A 23,510-nucleotide genomic window follows, 5' to 3' on the forward strand; every position below is an offset into this window, starting at 1 on the left:
TTTGACCGGGATAGTCTGACTGGATACATATCCATTTTCAGCGGAGGCCCTGGGAGAAAAGCTCCAAAGGAAGTTATACAGGCAAAATTGACATAGTACACACTGAAGAACAATTACAAACAAATTAAACAGTCTATTAGACCCTCGGAGTATAGGTTAAATAATCTAACATGCTTATCGTCTGTTAAACTAAATTACAGTACTGTAGATATACATCAACAATATAATAATGATACCCCAGTGTTAACAAATATTTAGTCAGGCTTGTCGCAAGAGCATAGCCATTGAGTACTGAAGTACTGCTTGAGGGCTTTCTTGAATTGAGATAGGGTAGTGCATATTGTAATGTCAACAGGTAGCGAGTTCCAGGTTTTGCCTACAGAGTTGGCAAACATGGAGTCACCAGCTGAGTTGTTGGATTTGGTGGTTTGTTCTACAAGTCTATTGGATGAGCGAAGTGGTCTGAGGTTGGTCTGGGGACAGATGATGTTTTTCAAAGCAGGTGTATTGTCAGGTTGGTTAAGTACTTTGAGCCACAGTAAGCTGGTTTATACTGAATCTGTCTATATAGCTGTAGCCAACCTAGATTTTTTAGGTTTATGCAGTGATGTGTTCTGTAGGGCAGGCCAGTGGCAAATCTAGCTATGCTCTTGTAGTAGAGAGTCTAAGTTCAGTTTTGTTTAGGTTGACAAGTGTAGGGGAAGCATAGAAGAGGGTGGAGAGCAGATGGGAGCGGGCGATGGCAGTCCTAGCAGGTGGGTAAGGAATGGTTTTATTCTATATAGTAAGCCCAGTTTTTTATTAATGGATTTTATCGTTTTATTAAAGTGAGCATCAAATTTAAGATTGTTGTCAACAATTACCCCAAGGAGTTTTGTGTGCACATCTGGGGAGATTATGGTGCCATTGTTAGACTTAATGGAGAAAATATATCCTTGGGGAATTTTGGGTAGGGGAGAAAAGTAGTAGCTTTGTTTTGTTGAGATTTAGAACAAGATATCAGTGGGCAAGCCAATTTTCAACTAGGTTGAAAGTTAACTGAGTACATGACTCTAGCTCAGCCTGGGTGGTGCCAGTGCAGATGAACGTGGAGTCGTCTGCATATTCAATGCAATTAGCATTTGGGATGACAGTGTGGAGATCATTAATAAATATAGAAAACAGTAGTGGTCCCAGAATAGACCCCTGGGGACACCTAGGGTGTTGAGTAAGAGGTTGGATAGATGGTTCTGCCATATTACGGCTTGTTGTCTCTTGTGGAGATAGGATTGGAACCATTGAAGGGAGTGATTACCTAGGGACATTTTTTTCCAGGGTGTGGATAAGTAGATGGTGGTTAACCATATCAAAAGCTTTAGAGAGATCCAAAAAAATGGCTGAGGATAGCTTGTTATTGTTTCTGTTATGGTTTATATCATTAGTGAAGGAGAGGAGGGCTGTGGTGGTACTATGATGTGGTCTAAAGCCATGATGAGATTTAGCCAGTAGGTTGTTCTGGGTTCGGGAGTACAGAAGTTGTTTGTGGACACACTTTTGTGGGTCTATTGTTAGATAATTCGGTAGAGTTCCCACCTTTATGTAGAGGTATGACACAAGATATTTTCCAGATAGAGGGGACTTTGGCTTCAGATATGGATCGATTAATTAGAACGTAAATGGGGAATGCTACAGCATCTATGGCTTTTTGTAAATATTCAGCAGGAAGAAGGTCAGCGGGCTAGGGTGGTAGGTTTAAGTTTTTTAATCAGATTACGAATCAGAGATGAGGAGACATGTTGGAAGCTAAAGTAGGATTAGGTACTGAGACTGGTATCCTGAGTTAGTGGAGTTCAAGGGTAGCTGGCTAGCTAGTGCTTGGATAGTTTCTGTAAAGAAACTATTAAAGGTGTTAGTAACATCCTCTGGAAGTTTATCGATAGAGACTGAGCGGGGTGGAGTGGTGGTTTGTCCTGGGTGTAGTAGTTTGTTTATGCCTGCCCAGAATTTTTGAGGAGTATTTTGGTTGCCTTGCTGGAGATTAAAGTAATAGTTTTTTTTTATCCAGTAAGATAAATCTTTTAGTCTCATTTCTTAACTGCCTAAATTTGATTTGATCTATAGGAGTATTAGTGGTGCGCCAGGTTAGCCCATGCTTATTCCTGATTATAACTTTTGATTTGGTTTCTTTAGATAGCTATGGGGCAACTTTAGTGTTAATCCTAGTGGAACGAGCAGGTGCATGGGAATCGAGGATGGAGAGGCATTTATTGTTAAAGTGGGCAATCGCTTTGTCAAGGGGCAGGTGTTTTAGGGGAGACCAGTTGCATGGTTTAAGTTCATCCTGAAATTTTTTGATGTTAAAGTTTTTATTATTTCTTATGGTTCTGTAGGTGGGCTTGTGTGGGTTATAGGATTTGTATTTACAAATAAAGGTGAGAAAGTGATCACTCAGGTCATCAGGTATGGTCCCTGATGTATACATTTGGGGAGTGGCTATTGATTAATATCCAGTCTAGTGTACTCTGTTTTTGATTACATTTACCCAATCTGGTGGGGGTGGATATGACCTGTGTGAACCCATACAGGTTTACATGGGTGGTAGGAGATTGTGAGGAGCAGGTGTTCCAGTCGATGTTAACATCTCCGAGTACTATGGTTGCCTGCGGGTAGTTATCAGATAACTACTGGAGGGTATCCTCTAGCGTGTTAGTATTATTTCCTGGGGGAATGTACAAACATATAATATTTATACATTTGTTTTTGTTTATATGGAACTTGGTGGAAAGTATTTCAACTTTATTGATCTGGGGTGGTTGAATGGGGTCTAAGATAACATTTAGTGTGGATTTGAATATTACAGCTACACCCCCCCTAGTTATATGGTCATATATTGTACCCAGGTGGTAAGATTTAATTATCTGAGGTTGCTGGTTTTAGCCAGGTTTCAGTTAGACATTGAATATCAGGGAATTGAACTCACAGAAGGGCATGTAGGTTCTGTACCTTTATTATTTAAACTCCTAATGTTTAAGTGGCAAACCAGGAGGGAGTTGGGGGACCTTATGGTGGATGGTGTTTTGATAGGGTTGTTTTCATTAGAGGTTATGCTATCTGAGATAGAAGGGCCAGGGTTTTGGTGAATGTCTCCATCCATAGTGAGGTTAGTGCATAGGTTTATGGTTAGCTTCAGGAATTTGTATAGAACTCTTTGGTACTGTTTAGACTTTGAGCTAATGTATTTAGGTCGGATAGGTTTTTTGCATTGTTGTAGATATAAAGGTGGGTATGGGAGTTCCTATTAGGTGGGCTGTCATATTTGACTTAACTGGGGACGTTTGACATTTTGGATAGTGAAAACCAAGGTAAGGCTGATTTTCTTAGATGGAGAAGAGGTATGGAATTAACATGAGGGGTAACAGAGAGAGTGGAGACATTGTTTTGTATGGTGACATAGTAAGTGACTAGGTAATATACAAGTATAGTGCCCTAAATATTATAAGGATGGAGTAGAAGAGAGTGCTGGGGAGAGGGGTGATGGGCCTGTTTAGTATAAGCAGTACAGTATTGATTGGAACTGATGGAAAATGGGGAGGAATGATAGGCGGTGGAGGTGGTTGTAAGAGGTGGATGTCAATGAGGGCTGAGATCCTGATTGGTTCAGATAGACTGGGTGTGGTTTTGTGGCTATAATGCTAGCAGTAGTGGGGGTGGATGGGAATGTGGATGGGAATTGGAGGCAGGGGGAGGTGCGGAGCAATCCCGAGCGCAGCAAGGCTGTACCAGACTCAAGGATCTTGGAACCTGCAGTTATATGCTTGGGGTTAATTTTATAGGTAAGGTGTTTTATATGAAATAGACTTTCTTCCTTTTTATTTGTAAATTTGAACAGTTTTAGGTGAACCTTTTCCAGGTTAGGGACTTTGAGTACACTTATTTTTAGCACCCAATTTTTGTGAGAATTTACTGAATGTGTTCTTATTTCCTTCCAATTACTGGTAGTGGGGAGTTCTTTAGTTTGTCCAAACAGGTTAGTTATTGAGGTTGGTTAGGCAAAAAGGGATCAAAGGGCTATCTAAATGTGCTGTAGACCCAGGCAAGCAACTGTGGTATTCACAGAGAGAATTAGGATGTATTAGGACATCTCAACCTGCAGTTGTATGCTGTATGTTAAATTCAGCTTTGTAGTGTCCTTCTGGTGTTCAGGACAGCTGTTGGAGGGGGTGGTTCTTAGTGGGTAAAAAATAATTAAATAGGTATGAGAGGAGTCCCTGTGCCCCAATGTTTAGAATAATACATTACTTCAAGCAGTATTCATTCCTAGCCAGTTAACCTTGGTAGACATTACAGTGCAATGGCTAGCTCTGCACGCTTATTTGTTAAAAAAAGATTAATTTCAACATGCTGTTATACAAACAGCTGGATATGACATTAAACAATTACTGGTTATTTAGACCTTTCACCATTGCTGTAAAACTTAACCGGCAATTTTTAACTATAATATAAGTGCAATACCCACACTTCCTAACTTAAACATCTATTTCTGGCAGCAACAGCAATGTAAAACAGTAAAATACGTTTTATAGCCTTAGAGCCATAGTTAACAGCTGGTACGCATGCCATAGCACATTCTACAGTTGCGCTAGGCAGCAACAGCAATGAAAAACAGTGAAATACTTGATCTGAAGTAGGGACTTCATTTGTCAGCAACCTTTGGGATACGGATCCGATCTCGGATCCGAGCCGGCAACTTCTATCATAGCATAGATCAGAGTTCCTAGCTCCTCCCCTTACCCATAATCCCCATGCCTACCCTGACTGACCTCAGATCTAGTTTGCCGCTCTTCAAGCAACAGCTAGATTCCAGAGCTCTTGGCGTTTTTTTGTGAGGAAAAAGTTTTCTTTCTTCTTTTCTAATTGAGTGTTTGTGTGTGCGTGGTAGGTTTACCCTTAAAGCTAAAACTTATTATTTTTAGCTTTCTCAGCTTAAATTTTAATTTAAATTTTCAACCCTCCCCTGCTGGTCGTAGAGTGTGTGTGTGACTTGAGTGTAGGCGCCTAGTGAGTGTGCTTTACTTTAGTTATGTCGGAGGCCCCTAAAGCCATTTTTTCGAAATGCACCGAGTGTGGTCACAAGCTTTCACCGGCTGATGGCCACACTCGGTGCGTTAGGTGCCTTGGGGTTGAACACCTCTCTTCGGGGTGCGCGATTTGCGCGGCGTTCAACCCCAGGGCACTTAAGGATCGGAGGTCAAAGCTGGTTCTGGTGGGCCTTTTACCCCCAGACTCTGCTTCGGCCTCCAGTACTTCGGTGACCGCTACTCCCCGGTAGTGGTCACTCCTGCCTCCCGTCCTCCGACCGGGACTCAACTTCCCGCTTCGGCTCCAGAGGATAGGGAGTCCAGGAAAGAGAAGCGGAGGGAGAAGCACCTTAAGCGGCGGGCCGAGGACTCTTCATCGGCCCCACCCGCCAAGAGGGCTTCTCCGTCCAGGTCTTCTCGGTCTCCTCCTCGGATCTGATCCCCTTGTTTCTCCCCGGGACCCGAGGAGGAGGTGACCCGGTCCCCGTCGAGGTCATCGAGGCGGCACTCCAGGTCTGCCTCTGTGGCCTCTTCGAGGTCCACCTTTAGCATGTCATATGCGGACATGGACCGGATGATGAGGAGATTCATCCAGGCCCAGATGCAGATGGGAGTGCTCTTGCCTCCCCCCCCTCCGGGGGGAGCTCGACCCCTTTTTTCGCCCCTATTGCTCCTTCACCGACCTGCATTCCGGGGTCGGAGCGCTCTGAGCCGAGCCACGTTGGATCCGGGAGTGGGTCGGAGCCGACCGTGCTGGGCACGCCGGCTCAGACGGCTCCCTCGAGTTTGTCGGATCCGACCTCTCGGAGCCGTGGGCTGAGCTTCGGATCCGAGGGATTCGGTGTGCTTTCGGCTCCGTCCCGCTTGGAGCACACTGGTCCCTCGGATCCGACGTTCTCGGCGCCGGGTCCAATCCCCGCTTCGGATCCGAGTGGGAGTCGGATCTCAGATCCGTCGGAGAACGGCTCCCCCTCGGCTTTCGCTGCGGTGGAGAGGGCACTGTCGAGTGCTTCCAGGCCTCCGGTCCTGGCTTCGGCTCCCTCCCGCACTCCTTCTCATCTGGTCCTGGCTCCCCTCATCTGGCCCTCAGGGCAGCCTGCCTCAGCGCCTCTAGGAGTTCCAGTGGAACAAAATATAGTCCGTGAGGACTCCTCGGACAGCCCCCCTGAGGAGATTCCTCACAAGGCAAAGTGCAAGAGGAGGCACATAGACTCCCTTGAGAGTCTCACTGAAGATACGGACTTAAATGAAGGGGAAGGCTCCCCTAGGTCACCCCCTGAGGATGTCTCCTTCGGAGACATGGAAATGCTCAAAATCAGGGGTGGGTGTTCTGCCCCCAAGGCTTCCTCTGATGAGTCCATATTCCTTGAGGCGTTTGAGGCAGGACCATCTACCTCTTGGGTGTCCCCTCCACCCGACCCCTTGGTGGATCTCATATCCACTAGGGCTGGGAAGGAACTGGACACCATAGAGCCAATCCCCAAGTGCCCGGACAAAATTTGGAGCCCCCCTACAGAGAGATCACACTGGAGCAGAGGTCCCCCTGTGGATGCCATGTTGGTGGCTGCAGCCACCAAGAAAGAGTTGGCTCAGGAGAGCCCCACGGTTCATCCTCTGAGCAAGGAGTCTCGCGCGATGGACCGTCTTTGGAAGCGGGCCTTCAGTTCAGCGACCTTCTCTATGAGGGCCTTGAACTACATGGCACACGTTATTCGGATGCAGCGGGATCTAATTAAGGAATACGCTGCTTCCCCCCAGGGTCCATGTCGGAGGGAGACAAGGATCTGTACTCCTCCCGAATGGCCACCCTCCACTCTATTTCTAACATCTCTATGTGGCTGTTGTCTCATGCTACGGAGGGAGCCACTAGAGCAGGCGGAGTCGGGCTTGTCATGAGGAGACAGGCCTGGCTCTGTCACTGTGACTTCTCGGAACCCTTTAAGGCGTCATTCGCGAATGCCCCTTTTGATGGTTCTGCACTGTTTGGCAAAACCATTTGCGACACTCTTGTCCAGAGCGAGAAAGACGGGAAGACTTTGTCTGCCATCGGAGTCCGCTTCTCTGCGCCCCAGAGGTCCTTTTCCAAGAACCAAAAGGGTCAGAAGAAGATGTGGTTCCGAAAATCTCATCAATCCCAGTCTGCTCAGGACAACCAGTCCTCTCGTGGCAGAGGAGGACAGGGAGGACGCCGTCCTAGAGGCAGAGGGGGTCCCAGGAATTTTGGGTCCAGAGAACCGTTCTCTAAGAGGCCCACGCAGAGGGATTATCCGGCTGCTCCACTCTGGAGGTAGTCGGGGGGGGGGGGGGGCGTTTTTTGAGGCACCTAGCAATGTGGGAGTCCATAACAACGGATCGCTGGGTGCTTCGTATTATATCCAGAGGTTACCAAATTCCCTTTATCGTAACCCCCAGAATCAGAGGCCTCTCCGACGTACCACCCAGTCAGAGGGAGGCGGCTGCTGCAGAAATTCAGCAGCTTCTGCAAAAAAAGAGCCATCCAGCCCGTCCCCCCAGATCAAATCGGATCAGGGTTTTACTCCAGGTTCTTTCTGGTGCCAAAAAAGACGAGGGACTTGAGGTCCATCCTCGACCTCTCTCTCCTAAACCTGGCGGTACCCAAAGAAAAGTTCCGAATGGTCACGTTGCAATCCGTCCTCCCCTTATTGCGGGAGGACGACTGGATGTGCTCCATAGACCTCAAGGATGCGTACTATCACATTCTAGTGGACAGGCGTTCCAGGAGGTTTCTCCGCTTCCAGCTGTGAGCCAGTCACTTTCAATTCAGGGCCCTTCCCTTCGGCCTCACCTCAGCCCCCCGGGTGTTCACCAAAGTCCTAGCGATAATAGCGGCCCACCTGAGACTCCAGGGAATTCAGGTCTTTCCATACCTGGACGACTGGCTCCTTACGGCCCCAACAAGGCATCTACTTTGTTCATGCAGGGATTATTTCCTCAGTCTGGCTTTACTATTAGGATTAACCATCAACATGACCAAATCCTCTCTGATCCCTACACAGTTGTTGGATTTTATAGGGGCAAGACTGGATTCCAGACAGATACTTGCGTTCTTGACTCCAGATCGGCTTCGGAACCTGATGTTGCAAGTGCAGGCCATCCTTCAACTGCAAACTCCTTCAGCGGAATTGGTCCTGAGTACTTTAGGATCTATGGCGGCTGCAATCCCTCTGCTGCCATTGGCCCGGTTGAACATGAGGGTCCTGCAGTGGACCCTCCAGGTACAATGGTCCCTGTCTCGCAACCCCCTGTCTCATCCCATTTCCTTAAGCAAGGTTTGCAGAAGGTCACTCATGTGGAGGCTCCAGTCTCCCAATCTCCACACGGGACGTCCCTTCTCACTACCACCACCAGTCGACACAGTGACCACGGACGCTTCTCGCCTGGGGGGGCATTTTTCAGGCAGGACAGTCCAAGGCACGTGGAACGACGTAGAGACCTCTTTGCATATCAGTGTCCTAGAGATGAGGGCGGTGCTTTTGAAGTTGCAGGCACTACACAACTCTCTTCCGGAAGGGACGATTGCAGTACAGACAGACATGTCAGTCGTCTGGTACATCAACAAACAGGGGGGAACCAGGTCTTACCCCCTTTGCCGCGAGGCCATGAGAGTGTGGGAATGGGCGATTTCCACCAACCGCTTTCTCATAGCAACGCACATTCCAGGACGGTCCAACATTCTAGCGGACAGGCTCAGTTGTACTATCCTGACTCCTTACGAATGGTCTCTCAACCCTCGAGTTGCAGAGCAAGTATTTGCCCGATGGGGGCAACCTTGTTGCGATCTTTTTGCCTCTCCTTCAAACACCAAATGCAACGATTACTTCGCTCTGATCCCCCCTCCGGGGGAGTCCCCGAGAGACTCTCTAGTTCATGCTTGGCCTCCTGGTCTGCTTTATGCTTACCCTCCTCTTCCCTTGATGTTGAAATTATTGCAGAAAGCCAGGCAGTTGGGGAGCAAGATGATCCTCATTGCCCCATTCTGGCCTCGTCAGACGTGGTTCCCTTACCTATGGTCTCACCTAGCGTATCCACCATGGATTCTGGATCCCCTCCCGGATCTCATTTCTCACCCTCTCGATCTTCCGACTCCGAACCTGGTCAACCTCAAGCTGACTGCTTGGTTGCTCCAGTTCCACTCCTCATAAGGACTCCCGGGATCTCATCACCTGTCAAAGCCATTCTTGTAGCAGCTCACAAGCCTTCCACCAGGAGGGTTTATTGGAGTAAGTGGAAACGCTTCACCATTTGGGAAGAACACCGTCATTTAGACCTTTTTACAGCTCTGATAGCGTCAGTTCTAGATTTTCTAACCTCTCTCTTTCACCAGGGGGCTAGTTCTTCCACAGTCAAGGTACAACTTGCAGCAATCTCATACTATCACGTGGGGCAAGAGTCTGGCCCTCTTATCACTTCCAAACTGTGTAAGACCTTCCTCAAGGGTACCTTCCTCCTTAGGCCTCCAGTCAAAGAGGTGGTACCTCCATGGGATTTATCCTTAGTCTTACAGGCCTTGACTGGTCCCCCTTTCGAACCGGTGGCCACGGTTGATTTCAAATTTCTCTCTTGGAAGACAGCCTTTTTGGTGGCCATAACTTCAGCCAAAAGAGTATCGGAATTGCAAGCTCTTGGTGTCAAACCACCATATTTGGTCTTTCACCCGGATAGGATTTACCTCAGGATCAATCCGTCCTTCCTACCTAAGGTATCTTCAGAAGCGAACATCAATCAATCTTCCAGTGTTTTTCCCCAACTTTCAAAACAAAGGAGAGTACAAGCTGCATTCCTTAGACGTACACAGACAACTACGTTTTTATATTCATAGAACTGCTGATCATAGGCAATCCGATCAGTTGTTTATCTCCTTTGCCAAAAGTAATTTCGGAAATCCAGTTTCTATAGTTTCTCTCTCTCGATGGATCTCGAGTTGTATTCTCTTAGCATATCAGAGCTCGGGAAGGCCTGCACCTCAAGGAGTCCATGCTCATTCTACTAGGGCCGTTGCCACATCTGCGGCCTTTCAAGCTAGAGTTCCACTGGATAACATTTGTTCCGCAGCCACTTGGGCTTCATCTCACACCTTTATCAGCCACTATAAAATAGATGTTGTCTCCCGAGGTAGGGCGTCCTTTGGTAGGGCGTCCTTTGGCTCTGCGGTGCTCCGGAATATCCTTCCATGAAGGCCACCCAAAATTCAGGTAGCTGTGGACTCTGTCCCAAAGGTTGCTGACAAATGAAGTCCCCTACTTCAGATTAAGAAGTTATGTACTCACCATAACGTTCCATCTGAGTAGGTATCTTCATTTGTCTGCAACCATCCCCCCTCCTTCCCCCTGACCAAAATGATCGTTCTTGTGGTTATTTGCATCTGTTCCCTTTGGGACACTTTTATCAGCTGTGCTATGGGGCAAACTTGATCTGAGGTCAGTCAGGGTAGGCAGGGGATTATGGGTAAGGGGAGGAGCTAGGAGCTCGGATCTATGCTATGATAGAAGTTGCCGGCTCGGATCCGAGATCGGATCCGTATCCCAAAGGTTGCAGACAAATGAAGATACCTACTCAGATGGAACGTTATGGTGAGTACATAACTTATTTAAAGCCCTAGTTCCATAGAGAATGGCTGATAAGCATGCTGTAACACTTTTTACAGTTACGCTGATGTGCTACGATGCAGGGTGCTGTGAATACTGATTTATTTAAGGTCTAGACTTTGTGCCAAGAAATGGGGGCAGCTGGGCAGGAAGAGGAGGAGGTGTTATTGCAGTTTAAATGATCTGAGCTGCATTATTGAAATTTTTTATGAATTTTATGGCTGGAATGCACTAGATTCCTGATGTTCCACTTTGAGGCAACACCTTGTTAGAATTGTTTTTAGGCAAGTATTTTGTATGCCATTCAAGTGCTTTTGCAGAGAAAGTTAGTGTTTTGTTTTACTTTTTATTGTTCATTCATTTTCTTATAGCTTACTTTTTCCATTTCAGGATTGCAAGGCAGTCAGACCCTGTCCCCACATTCACTGAGCACAAGGCAGTAAAACTAATCCTGAATGGGGCCCAACCCATTGCAAGAAGCACACACACTCAATGACTTCTATGTGGCACTCATACGTATAGGCAGTTTTATGATTGACAATTTACCCACATCTTTGACTCATGGAAGGAAACAGAGCATTTGGTGAAAACTCGTGTAGATGTGTCAAATACGTGCAGGCTCTACAATGAGAACAAACCTTAGACCCAAACATTGTAAGACAACAGCACTAATGACTGTACCACTGTATTTTAGCTATTTGTAAAAGTATCATTAACGTTTACAAAAATATAAAATTTTTTCTGAAGATTCCAGTACGGTAGAATGCTTAAATGTGAAGTCGATTCAGAGACTGCATGCATGTTCTGAAAAAAGTAGGATGCATGCACATTAAGTAATCCCCACATAAAAGTTGTCTACTCTCCTGCAGTTACACCCACTTGCCCATAGAACATAATTTCTTTTTGCTGTTTGAAGTTAATTTGTTTGTAGTTTGTTAAACAGGTCAACCTTCTAGTCATTACCTGTTTTCAAAGGAGACCCAGGGGAAATATCTCCCATGGGGCTGAGATGTATCAAAATAGGCAGAATTAGTAGCTTTTATTTTAACAGTTTTGTTACTCAAATAGATGGGCGATAAAGAACCCTTTAACAAGAACTAGTTAGAGAAACAAAGCACATTATTAAGATATGTACTAACAGTATTGAAGTATACAACAGTATTTTATTTCAACATATATCAAGATCATTATTGCAGGACTTCATAATATGCTTGAGGATTAGCCATCATCTGATGGCAGGCCCCCCTACCTTTTACCAAATTTGGATGTCCCTGTGAGCAAGAGGTTACATTCCTGAGCAGCTGCTGTTTTGAGGGAGCCTGGCTATAAAAGGGAGTGCAGTGCTTACTCTAATTCTCTAGTTTTGTTTTTGTCTTTTGAAGTGAATGGTCATATCCATTGTGCTTTCGCTAGGTTGACATTTGTTCTTGGACTTCATTCTTTGGAATTACTTAGTATAGCAATTTTTATTTATTTATTTATTCTTTTTGTGCAAGAGAATTGTTTTTCTTTTTTGTCTTAGCTAATGATGCTGTAAGGAAAAGAAATGCCTACAAATTTGGTTGACATCAGATTTTTCCACTAAGGCATCATTTGCTGGGTCTTTTCCTGTTTAGGTGATTTACATTTCTGATAACTTTGTACACGGTGCTTTAAGAAAAAAAACATTCTTCAGCCCAGAGATAGAAATTTGCAACCTTTTTCAGAGAATTTATTCGTTATTCTTTAATTTTTGCACTTTAGCTGTGGTGGTGGTACTGTGGTAGCGTTGTCACCTCACAGTAAGACGTTGTTCTGTTTGATTCTCAGCTAAAGTGTCTTCTGTGTGGAGACATGAGTGAATGGGCGTACCTTCGTTGAAGGTTGTGCATCAGGGCTGGCAACTCTGTACGTAAAAATCTACTGCCAATCATTAGCGGACCTGAGTTCCGCTGTGGCGACCCCTAACCGGGAAAAAGCCAAAAGATACAACACCACCTTTAATTTTTGCACTTTCTTCCTTTATTTCAAAAACTACAGTTAAGACAAGAAAAATTAGAGAAAGGCATTATGAGAAAGCAGTCCTCCACTGATAAAATAAAAAGTTAGTTTTTGGAACAGACCTCTTGTGGCTCACGTGGCTGAACATATTTAGTTAGTGAAAGAGTTCTTTCTCTGGCTTCTAAGCATTGATTAATGATCCCACTCCATATGTTGAAGTTTGTTGTCCCTATCTGATGAGGCATCATTTCTGGGATTAAAATGTAGATATTTTTGTCTCTTTCATTAGATTTGTTAAATTTAGCAGTTTTTCTAATGGCACAGAATTGGTTGCTTTAATATGAAATGTATTAATGTTCTGCACTGTGATATATGGTGCCTGTAAGAGCTGAAGACTTTGGTATACTGGCTGGACATTGGGCTGTCCTTGGTAGCAGATGTTCTTCATGTTTCACTGTTGCAGTCATTGCATATGGGTTGCCCTCAGTCGGCCTGAATTCCAAAGTTTTGGGTCCTGCGTCAGCTGCTGTCGCCCCTTACATGACGTCAGGTCGTCAGGGGTATAAAAGAAGCAGCCAACGCCATTTTCTTCAGTCTTTCTTGCCGCACGGTGCCCGAAGCAGAAGCAGTTCGCAAGTGCCGGTCGGCCGACTCCTGAGATTTTCTTGTTCAAGTTTCAGATCCGAAGTCTTCATTAAAAGTCAAGTACCCCGTTGGGGAAACTTTTTTCTTGCTCCAGACCGATGTCAGAAAAAGTTAATAATTGTATTTCTTGTGTGAAGCAAATACCTCATAAGGACTTTCATCCGGTGGCCTAATGGTTAAGGTGTTTGCCTTACAAGCACAGGGTGTAGGGTTCGAGTCTCACAAGGGCTAATTGGCTAGGCTTAAAATGGCTCGCAAGGGCAGTTAGCTTAGTACTAATCTATGAACCCTTCAGAAACTCTTTGGATCTTCTGTATTCCTTGCCTAGGCCCTGACCACGACGTTTCAAGTTGTCGGTTTTGTGCTAGATTTAACCAACGCATATTAAGCATCGGTATGATTTTGCACTAAGCTATTTTGGGCACAGATTTAATTATATAATGACGTCGGATAGCCATCCGACTACCGGAGTTCACAAAAAGCGAAAAGAAAAAGACAGGCAACCAAGATCCAAAACCAACTGCGAAGCTTCTCCTAAGTCAGTCGCCGGTTCTCAGTGAGGCACTTTAGCTGCCCCTGACGCCTGCTACTTTAGAGTCGCAGGCTGCTACCAACTCCCACGTGGAGTCGGTCAGGCCGCTGTAAACTCAAGGTATTGGAGCCTCGGAGATTATTCCCTCAGATGGGTCCGGAGCCTCTGAGCAGGCATCGGCTTCTGAGGGTGTTTTCAGACCTAAACAATTATACATTAAACCGACTACAGCTTCAAAGGCAAAGACTAAAGCACCTTTAAAGGCAAAGAAACAAGTTCCCCAGCCACATGGACAGGCCTCCATTCCCAAAAAACAGATGCTCAAAATGGCCGAAGACTTAATTACCTTGATCAGGGGTTCCCATCCCCCTCCTGATAAGAGGCCTAGGCAAGAAACAGACTATGAATCTTCAGATCAGGTTTCCATTTCCTCAGATTCCTCTTCTGATCAGGAATATTCCCTTCCCCCCTTTGAGGATTCTGATGCTGAAGAGTCTATTCCTTCAGCTTCTCCTCCTGAGGACTATTCCTTTGGAGAAACCTTGCATACCATGAGGTAGCATTTCCACTGGGAGAGCCAAGATTTTTCAGACTCTAAGAATAGGCTCAGGGACTTCCTTCTACTACCTCAACACAGGCCTCTAGCTATTCCACCTGTGTTAGACATTGTAGATTATGTGTTTTCAGAGTCTAGTCTGATCCCTGACTCCTTACCTCCAGCACCTGTTAAGAATGACAGATACTACAGAGTTCCTGACTCTCATAAATTCCTTTTCAAAAACCCTACTGCAGACCCAGAAACTATTTCTTAGGTTCCCAAAGGGGTTAAGGATTCCACTGCAAAAAACCCTACCCCCTCTGACAGAGATTCTAGGGCACTGGATAGATGGGGGAAAAAGATTTACACATCTGCTACCTTGGCTATATGAGCCTTAAACTGCCAGTTTCATATGCTCAAATATCAGCAATATGTCATGACACTGCTTAAACATAAAATGTTGGTAAATTCTGAATGTGCAGAAAACAAAGAAATGCAGGATTTATTGCATGCAGCTGAACAAGTTGGAAAGCATACTTTGCAATGTGGTTTTGATTCTCTGGAGGCCTCTTGCAGGGCCGCTGTTACGGGTTCTGTAATTAGGAAGCATGCTTGGTTAAAGGAACAAAATCTGCCTGATCATGTCAAAGCAAAATTATTAGATGCTCCATTACAGCATGATACCTTGTTTGGTGTTAAGGCAGAAATTTATGCAAACGGTCAAAAATTTTTTACAAGTACAGCCACGGTTTAGCAGACACTGGCCTACAAAGAATTGGTCCTTTCCAGTGTCAGGCATACCTCAAAAGGGCAGATCCAGACGCCCTAGAGGCAGATCATAGCAGCAAGGTTCGTACAGGTCTAAGCAATGGGGTGCTTCTACCTCCAAAAGTGGAGAAGACAAATCACAACCATACAGGAAACGGTCCCAGTGACTTCCCCCTGCCTGCACCAAGCACTTATCTACGGGCAGCACCTTTAGGGGGGAAAATAGCACTTTTTTCTCAAAATTGTCACATTATAACCCAGGACAAATGGGTTCTAGACATAGTGTCACAAGGCTACAAGTTTCACTTCCATACCCTGCCAAGGGCAAACGGTTGGCCAGACCTGCCAAAAAAATCAATGGGCAGAGGCTCAAAAACAAGTCTCATCCCTCATGGATATGGGGGCTATTCAACAAGTGCCACAGCAAGAGTAGGAACAAGGATTTTACTCAAGACTGTTCTTGGTACCCAGAAAGGACAAAGCATGGAGACCAATACTGGACCTATCTATTCTAAACACTTTCCTGGATATACCAAAATTCAAGAGGTTGACCTTGCAGCAGCTTCTGCCCATGCTGGGCAGAAAGGCTTGGCTCGTCACTTTAGACCTAAAAGAGGCATACCTGCATGTCCCAATCGGACAATCATGCAGAAGATACCTCAGATTCAAGGCTGGTTCAAAGCATTACCAATTCTCTGCACTGCCCTTTGGCTTATCTACTGCGCCCAGGGTCTTCACAAAGTGCCTGGCACCAGTAATTGCTTTCTGCAGACAAAGAGGAATACAGATGTATCCTTACTTGGATGACTGCCTCATTCAAGCAGAGAACAAGGACATTCTACTACAGTATCTGGCATTTGTGAAAAGACTTTTAACATGCCCAGGGTACACAGTCAACGAAAAGAAATCAAAACTAGTACCCTCTCAAGAGATAATATTCCTGGGTGCAAGCTTAAATACAACTGCCCAGATGGCTTATCTCACGCCAGACAAACAAAGGCAACTGACTACCTATTTCAAAATGTTAGCAACAAAGTCCCAGTTATCTGCAAGAAAAATTCTGCAGGCTTTGGGCTTCATGGCATTTTGCATCCTACTAGTTCCATATGCAAGACTGCATATGAGGAAACTTCAATGGTACCTAAAAAATGTTTGGACTCAACATTGCCACAGCCTGGAAACTATAATTACTCTCATTCCCTGCCTGCAACAGGAGTTTCAATGGTGGGCAAAGGCTTGTCACCAAAACAAGGGACAGCCATTCACATTACCCCCAGCCAGACAGACACTAACAACGGATGCATCAGATTATGCCTGGGTGGGGGCCGACATGGCAAGAAGATGCATTCATGGCACATGGACCTCAAACCAAATGCATCTACATATCAATCAAAAAGAGATGCTAGCTGTTCAAAATGCCCTGACAGCCTTCAAGGACCTACTTCATCCGGGACAACTACTGATAAAGACAGACAACACCATGGTCATGTGGTATTTAAAGAAGCAGGGGGCACACATTCTTACCCCCTTTGCAGACTAGCCATGACTTTGTAGGACACAGCATTGACTTACCAAGTACATCTGCAGGCACAGTTCCTGCCAGGAAGGAAAAAATACTTTGGCAGGCGAACTAAGCAGAAACCTCATGGATCCCCATGAGTGGCAGCTGGATCCACAAGTCGTCAGCATGATAACAAGGAAATGGGGATGCCCGGACATGGATCTATTTGCCTCCCCTCACAACTACCAACTAAATAGATTCTGCACAAGGATTTATCACAGACGAGCATGGAAAGTGGACGCCCTATCCTTCAGCTCGAAAAACTTATCAGTGTATGCCTTTCCCCCGCTGCCTCTCCTCCCCAAGGTACTCCTAAAGGTCAGGCAGGAGAAGCCAAAGATGATACTGATTGCCCCAGACTGGCCCTGCCAGCACTGGTACCCAATATTAAGGAGCTTGTCTCAATGCCCAGCTTCGACCTTACCTCAAGTACCTCATCTACTGTCCCAGCAAAACAATCAGATCCTGCACAGCCAACTCAGGATTTTAAACCTGGCAGCATGGTGGATAATGTAGTCATACAAAACACACCTCTCAGCAAAGCTGTGATGGATGTCATTTTGGAAGCCAGAAGGCCTAGTACTAGAAAATCTTATGCTGGAAAATGGAAGAGATTCTGTGCTTTCAACCAGGCACAAGGAACAGATACAGCTGTGCCAAATATTCCTCAGATTTTACAATACTTAACAGAGATGCTGGACAAAGGTCTATCTTTCTCATCTATTAAAATTCATGCCTCTGCCATTTCGGCTCATTACAATGCAGAGCCACCAATCTTTTCTCATCCATTATTAAAACAGTACCTCAGAGGAGCCAAAAATTTAAGGCCTCCAAGGAGATCACCAATGCCTGCATGGGACCTCAACTATGTCTTGGAAAAACTCACCCTGCCTCCTTTTGAGCCAGCTGTTACTGTTGATATAAAGTTTTTATCTTGGAAAACAGCTCTGCCCCTAGCAATGACTTCTGCAAGATGAGTTTCAGAGCTACAGGCTCTCATGGCTGTGGAACCTTTATCATTTTTTATCTGGACAGAGTCTTCCTGAGGACAAACCCAACATTTATGCCTAAAGTGGTGTCCAGTGAGGCTCTTGACCAAACCATTCATCTGCCAACTTTTTATCCGAATCCACAGAACAAGAGGGAAAGAATTCTGCATTCTTTGGACGTACACAGATAGCTTAGATTCTACTTGGACAGAACCAAAGTTTTCAGAAAGACAGAGCAATTACTAGTGGCATATGCTGCAGGATCACAAGGAAAGGCTCTCTCAAAGCAGACTATTTCAAAGTGGATAGGCCACTGCATTTGTTTCTGCTACTTATACCATGGCAAACCAGTGCCTAAGGGCATTAGGCCACATTCCACCAGAGCTGCAGCCACTTCAGCAGCCTTTCTCAGGGGAGTACCAACCAAGGACATTTTAGAGGCAGCTACTTGGAGTTCAGTGCACACCTTTACAAAGCACTGTCACCTGCCACTCTACTCTAAATCCAGGGCAGGCTTTGCCACTGCAGTTCTGCAGGGTCTCATAGCCGTTCCTAATGCTGTTTAGCTCCAGCCTCCCAACCATAGCTTTGGGAATCTACCCAAATGTAATGACTGCAACAGTGAAACACGAAGAACATAGTACAGTTGTGTACACTTACCATAAATGTAGATGTTAGAGTGTATTCATTGTTGCAGTCCAGGTTACCCACCCGCCATCCCCACTTTTCTTCTGCTGGAACTTATCTTTCCTTCTCTGATTTATACAACCTATGTGGTGTATTTGCTTGTAGATGAGGGTAAAGTTTATATTGGTGCATGGAATTTTATATATAGATATAAATTTTGGCTACCATTTTAGGGTGCACCTGACATCTGGGGTAAGAAAAACTAAAGAAAATGGCGTTGGCTGCTTCTTTTATACCCCCTGACGACCTGACGTCAGGAAAGGGGCGACATCAGCCGACGCAGGACCCAAGACTTTGGAATTCAGGCCGACTGAGGGCAACCTGCCAGCAGGATTACCCAAATGTAATGACTGCAACAGTGAATACACTTGAACATCTACATTTATGGTAAGTGTACACAAATGTACTATCTCTTAGGTGAAGAATACTGCAACAATGAAGAGGATGTCTACTGTTAGGGTAATATTTTGCACACCTTTACATTTCTGCTGCTTCTGCTGTCACAACCACATTGGAGGCCGATAAGGCGCAGCATATTAGCACATCTTGCTTCACAGTGGCAGATGGCTGGTTTGGCTGTGAACGAGGATTCATGGCTCATAACATCTTCCATGAGAAGTGCCAGTTACCCTGACTGAGGTACATAAGGGGTTGGATCTTTCATTTATGTCCAAGCCAACATTTCTAAGAAAAAGAAGCAGAAGACAAAGCGTTCTTAGTCTACCACTCCTCCAGCTGTTAGGAGACCGTCAACAGGAATGGTATGATTTCTTCCAGGCAATGTTGTCCATAAAGTCTCTTTGGTTTATGTACATCTTCCTCCTTCACTCACAAAAGAGATAGAGATAATTGTTCTGATGAAAAACATTCAGAATTTGAAGTGGCTTCTTTAGTTTTTTTTCCTCCTGGATTCATTCACCAGCTGAATTTGAATTTGAAGATGAAGGTGTTATGTCTCCAGACTCCTCTTTAGAGGAACTGTCCTTTGGAAACACTACTAAAGATGATGCAGCTCTTACAGTGGAAAGATAAGTAGGTCTCTGATGCCTTGTCTTTCTCATGTAAAGGGAAATTCCTCTATGCCTATAGTGTGATTTCCAAGGTGCCTCTCAAAATCAAAAAAGGGCTACCCAAAAATGCCAATGGTGAGCACTTTTTGGCCCAGACAAAATTAGTTCTCCCTTCTGTTACATCTGGCCAAGGACAGTCACCACAAGTTACCCCCCCCCCCTCCCGCGCACACACAGGATGAACTTCATCAGACAACAGAAGGGATTTCATATTCACCAAAACTTCTTAACAATGAACCTGGCTCTTTGGGTGATAAAATTCTGATTGCATTCAGGCACCTTTTTCAGAGGACATGTTATAGGTATTACAGGAGGCTAGAAAACGTGCTACAAAGAAAATCTTATTTTTCCTAAGTAGAAAATATTTCTGTTGGCACCAGAAAAGTAAACAGGGCCCCCACATGTGTATCTCTAATTCAGAACTGGCATAATTTTCCATCAAAGCACATTTGTCATATCCATTTGTCTACTCATAGATCCACCAAAGTCTTTTAAGTTTTTGAGGTCAGGCAATTTTTGAAATGTGTCCTACATATCCAATCACCAAGAAAATCTATACATCTCCTTCGGATGTAAATTTTGTATTGGAGAAGCTTTACTATTCATCGTCCTGAGCTGGCTTCTTATTTAAAATGATGTACCTGAAAGACTGTTTTACTAGTTGCCCCTTACCTCAGCTAAAAGAATGTCAGAGTTATAAACCCTTATGGCATCTCTTACTTTACCAGTTTTCCTCAAGGGGAAGGGTATCCCTTTGGAGTAACCCTTCTTTGCCTAAGGTTTTCAATGAAATCTCTCCAAACCAGTCTATAAGCTTGCTTCCTTTCTTTCCCAGTCCTCAGAATAAAGATGAAAACTTTTACTTTCTTATGTCCATATGCAGCTGAGTTTATCTCAACAAGAAAAACTGAAAAAAAATTTTGTTACCTTTCAAAACAGGAAACTGGGTGGCTCTGCTTTGAAGATTTAATCTGTTATTGTTAATCCTCGTTCATTCCTTACGTATGGGTATTGATTCAGACCTCGGAACTGAGCCAGCCATCTTCCAAGCTCGCGTCAGCTACAAACTCTCGAGCTAAAACTCTTACCCAGAATTCCCCACTCCCTGTTACCTCAGATTTCGTTTGACGCATCGTCATTCGGTCGTGTCAAGCTACTTCTCTTGAGCTAGGTATAATATTTTGTTGTCATACTAGTCTAAAACAACTTTTTCTCTCAGAAAACTTACTAAATTGTTTTCTCTTACCTTATCGCATTTAGCGACTATCCTTTCTTGAAATTTTTCAATCTTTTTTACCGCGAGGTATTTTCTTCTTTACCATCATTGGTAGACCCCTTTTCTTCATTACCTTCGGGTATTTCTTGTACCATTGCTGGTATTCTTTCTGTTTCATTCTTTTCTATCATGGATAAAAAAGGTAGTCCAGGATTTAAGAGATGTTCAGATTGTGGACATAAATTACCTACTTCAGATGCACATTCTCTGTGTGTCTATTGCTTGGGTGTGCCTCATTTATCAGTTGATCCACCCTGTGGAATTTGTAAGAACTTCTCTAACAGGACGTTGATTGAGAGGAAAAATCGATTGTTACTGAAGGGGCTACTCGTATCTCCTTTTTCAGAGGCTATTTCTGGGATGGAGGCTTCAACCCCTCCAAGATCCCATAAGAAAAAGACTGATGATCATTCACAGGCCAAATCTCTTCCGTCGTCCCCAGCTGGGGACTCCCACCAACCGAGACCCAAGAAGGCTAAGCTTTCTACTTCGGATCTGACTCTTTCGGCTCCAATGCTTTCGGTGCCTAGACCTTCGGCACTGAGGCCATCAGCACCATCTGTGATTTCGGCATGAACTAGCGTGCCCTTTACCGTATCGGTACTGAGAGGCTCCTTGGTTCAGACCTCTCTACCGGCACTGACTATCCACTCGGCACAGACTGTAACCACATCGGCTCTGACACCTTACCTCAGCACCGACAACCACTTTGGCACCAACCTTATTGTCTGTGCAGTCCATGACTTCGGCACCAATGATTTCCTCGGTGCAGACACCTGTAGTTCAGTCTCTGGTCTGTTTTCAGTGCAGACTGGTGAGGTGGGCACCGAGCTTGTCCCATCTGTGGATAGACCTGACTCTCCCTCAGCCGTGTCCGTGAAATCCACTAGAAGCCTCTCTGAACAAGACGTGTTGCGTCTTGTGGATCAACTGCTTTTGGCCAGAGGTATCCCACCCCCCCACCAGGAACTATCCTTCCTTGGATGGTGATCACCCTTTGCCAAAGACCCCTACTTATTGTCCTCCTTCATTGCCTTTGAAGCCCCTTGATATAGCACAGTCTTCCCCCTCTACGGTTCCCTTTATGGACCTCGCTAATGAACCGCAGTTGTCTTCTCGGCAGGAGAGTTTTGCTACGACCCAGGATGTCAGCTGTGGCGTACGTAATTTGGTGTTTCACAGCCATCCAGGGACTCCGAGTCGGCAGGCTGAGCCACTTAGGGGAGGGGGGACCCCTGTCCTGGACACTCACTACTCTTCAGGTGGACCGGCCTTCCAACTAATGGAGAAGGCTTTGGCGTCTGCTGGTGATACTGTGCTGTCAATCTCACCGCTCTCCTCTGAATCGGAATGTGCACAAGTCGCTCTTAGTGGACACCAGGCGCGAGGGCCTCAGGATGTACTCCCACAGGAAACCCCTTTTGCTTTGTCTTCCCCAGCTTCTCCCTCTGAGGAACTTCATCGAAAAAGCTCATGCAAGAGGAAGCACATGGACTCCACAGAGGAGTCCCTACCTGAAGACAGACTTTGATGATGGGGAAGGGACCCCCTCGCTCACCCTCTGAGGTATCCTTTGGTGATATCTTTGAAATCCTTAAACAGAGAGGTGACTGGCAGCCCTCTAACCTGACCTCTGAAGAGTCTGTGTTCCTGTAGGCCTTTCGTGCCCAGACCCCTACCTCCTGGGTTACTCGACCTGCTGACGAATTGGTCCGGCTCGTCATGCAGCGTGCGTGGAATGCTCCTGACAACGTTGAGGCCATTCCCCGGAGGCCAGATAAAGTTTTGTCCCCTCCTGCTACTGACCCCCATTGGTCCAAAGGTCTTCCTCTAGATGTTCTGGTGGTGGCAGCCGCAACCAAGAAGGACCTGGCGGAAGAAGAAAGCCAGAATGTCCATCCACCCAACAAAGTGTCACGGGCTCTGGACAGAATAGGGAAGCGTACTTCTGCATCCGTGACCTTTGCAATCAGGTCCCTGAATTATATGGCACACTTTACCAGGCTTCAAAGGGATGTAGTATCTGAGCTCTCTGCAACTTTGGCTGGTGCCGTGTCTGATGTGGTCCGTGACAAAGTGGCCTCTCAGCTAGCCACCATTGAATCGATATCAAACTCCTCCATGCACCTGATATCTCATGCATCAGAAGGAGCAGTTAGAGCGGCGAGTTCAGGCGTTGTTTTGAGATGACACGCCTGGATGCGCTTATGTAATTTCGCAGAACCCTTCAAGGCTTCCTTTCTCAATGCTCCCATCGAAGCCTCTTCATTGTTTGGACCCAAGGTTAAAGCACACTGGCCAGATGTGAACAGGATGGTAAGACCCTTTCTGCCATGGGTGTCCATTATTCTTCCCCTCAACGTGCTTTCTCCAGAAACCAAGAGAGTGGGAAGATATGGTTCAAAAAGTCTCAGGGTCCTTTCCGTGACACACCGGCCAAGTTCTCCCCTAGAGGCAGAGGGGGAAACTCACAGGGAAGATGCCCTTTTCGGGGCAGAGGGGGTCTGCATAACTAGGGTTCCAGGGACTCTCTTTCCTGGTCAATCCTACCAGTGCTCCTGAAGAGCGGCCCAACTTTCCTGTGGAGGTGGTTGGGGGTCGTTTCTCCTTGTACCCTTCTGCCTGGCTAACCATCACCACCGATTCTTGGGTACAAAGGATAATAACCAGAGGTTACCATATTCCCTTCAATCTTTGTCCTGCCCCCCCCCCCAACAAACTTACCCAACGTTCCACCCAGTCAAAGGGAAGAAGCAGCACTAGAGATAGCAAAACTGCTAAGAAAGAGTGATCCAAATAGT

General features: G+C 45.6%; 1 protein-coding gene across 1 annotated transcript in view; it reads left to right on the top strand.

Moving 5' to 3' along the window:
* Positions 1 to 23,510, top strand: part of CENPT (centromere protein T) — a 687,603-nt gene that overhangs the window by 234,897 nt on the left and 429,196 nt on the right. The gene's annotated exons all lie outside the window — the stretch shown is intronic.

The sequence above is a fragment of the Protopterus annectens genome, chromosome 8.part1, assembly GCF_019279795.1.
Source record: "Protopterus annectens isolate FY-2018-M chromosome 8.part1, PAN1.0, whole genome shotgun sequence".
NCBI classification, from domain to species: Eukaryota; Metazoa; Chordata; order Ceratodontiformes; family Protopteridae; genus Protopterus; species Protopterus annectens.